We start from the raw sequence: 2,501 nt of genomic DNA, 5'->3' as shown, positions 1-2,501 counted from the left end.
CGAGCACAGAAGTTGCCTTCGATGCATTTCTGTCGAAAAATATTCCTTCAGCTTTGGGGTTGTACTAATGGATAAAGCAGTAGGAATACTTACTTTGAAGGTTTGACTCTGATAACACGAATATATCATACTGATTATTTAATAACTTGTTTCTCGTATAGAGCCAAGCAAGTGATAAATATGTATATTTGGTTCCACTCCACGACTTCCTGTAGGTCTGAACCAGCGAACACAGAGTGAACAAATTCGAAGCATTCATTTGTTAACAGGAGAGAGAGAGAGAGAGAGAGAGAGAGAGAGAGAGAGTAGCGGGTGCCTGTGAATTTTAGAGGAATGAGGTGGAGAAATGAGGTGCTCAACACAGTTAAACAGGGATTTTTCCTTTCGTTTCGGTTGGCTTTCTATGCTTAAATGGCTAAATGAAGGTAAATTATGAAATATAATAACTGGATGACGAAGTGGTAATAGGGTCTGGCTAATGGTTGTTTGGTCCAAGGTGTGCAGAGGTAAGGCTAATTCCAGGCAACGGTCGCTGTTAAAAGTTGGATGTTTTAGGTCCCATTTATTTTAAATATTTCCATGTATGTTTACAGTACGTGTATGCCCCTATGGACCTATTTTCACCCCATGAATATTTTTATCAATGGACATGTTCATCACTCGGAGCACAATCCCTTATGGACCTATTTTCCTTAATGATTTTTTTTTTTCCAAAGACGCCTACTTCCCTACGTAACCTATTTTCCCCCGAACTAATTTTCCCCATTGATGTATTTTCTCCATTGATGTATTTTCTCCATTGATGTATTTTCTCCCCACTGACCAATTTTTCCGTCGACCTTGAATCTCTATGAATGCAGGTTTCCTACATTGACGTATACCCATGGATGTATTTTTCACAATGAACCTATTTTCCCCATAAACCTGTTATCCGACGTGGTTATATCACCCACTGATGCGTGCAGTTGGAACACAGATCTCTTAACCAACAGACGTATTGCTCGATGGACCTGTTGTAACCCACTGGATATATAGACCTACTTCAGCATGATTCCAGAATAATATCCCCTGTGGACCGATTTTCCCAACTCGGACATTAACTCAATTCACCTAATCCCAGTGGCCTGTCTTCCCACAATCCGTTCATCCATCTACACACCCACCCATCAACGCACATATCCACAACCTTACTCAATACAGTATGTCTCAAAAGTAGGACTACACAAACCCGTCTCTTGCCTTGTCCTACAGGTAGCCCCACCACCCACCTCACTTAAATAATGCACGAACCCCACTCCACCCCACTTAACCAGCCCAACAACCCTTTCCCTCCCTCTCTCCCACTCACTCCACCTAGTCCGCCTGTGAAATAACCAGCCTACACTAACCAATCCACCCACCCAGTTACCAACCTACCAATCCGCATATCATGCTCCACAAGTCAGATGACTCTCAATTCAACACACACACACACACACACACACACACACACACACACACACACACACACACACACACACACACACACACACACACAAGACTTGTTCAAACAGAAAAGAGAACCAAAGACTTGTTCAAACAGAAAAGAGAACCAAGACGAAAGAATGCGCTCAGTCAGCTGAGGTTTGTTTAGACTACAGCAGCACGGGGAATGTAAGTATATACTCTGTACTTTTAGTATTGCAAAATGGATACATACTTTAGTAAAGCAAATTTGGAAAAGAAAAGAGATAAAAGGGATAAAGGTAGAAAGCAAAATGATGATTTCTACCAAGAACTGGTTGAAGTGGAGACTCACAATAGACTGGTTGAGCGTGTACCCAAACTAGAAATGGCTTTCAAAAATGAAATTGATGAAATAAAGAAGCAGATGCACTTGCAAAAGGAAGAAATAGAAAAACTAGGAAGGGAGACCAACAAGAAAGACACAACCATTAGTGAACTAACAGTGGAATTGAGTAAACTTAGGAAGAAAATGAGTAAAATGGCAAGTACAGTAGTCAATCACGAGAGTGTTATGGAAGAGTTCAAAAATGACACAGAGATATTAGACAAGTAAGTAGTCTGATAGACCAAAGCAGTGATATTGAGGAGAAGATAACACAGGTGAATGAAGCTGTGCAAAGCTACAGAAATGATGTGGAAACCATGTATCCTGAAACGGTGAAAGTAAAGAAAGACTTAGAAACAAGGGTGGAGGAAAAAAGCATTAAACAGGAAGTGAAAAGAATAATCCAAAACAATCCAAAGTTAGTCAGAGATTCATTAGATATAAACAAATCTATAGTAATCATTGATATAGAAGAGGAAGAAGTAAAAAATAATATCACAAGAGACAAAGAGATGGCAAATGTAATGAGCTTACTGAAAGAAGTATCAGAGGAAATCTGTAGTAAAGACATAGAGGAACACAAAAGGTTAGGGAAATACGAGAAAAGCAGGGCAAAACCTCTAAAGGTGACTTTCCAGAGTGTAAACACTGTGGAAGAGATACTAAAAAA

The sequence above is a fragment of the Coenobita brevimanus genome, chromosome 14, assembly GCF_032717465.1.
Source record: "Coenobita brevimanus isolate Jiangsu-jjx chromosome 14, ASM3271746v2, whole genome shotgun sequence".
In the NCBI taxonomy this organism is placed as follows: Eukaryota; Metazoa; Arthropoda; class Malacostraca; order Decapoda; family Coenobitidae; genus Coenobita; species Coenobita brevimanus.
The sequence above is the reverse complement of the archived record's forward strand: the minus strand, read 5'-3'. Positions refer to the sequence as shown.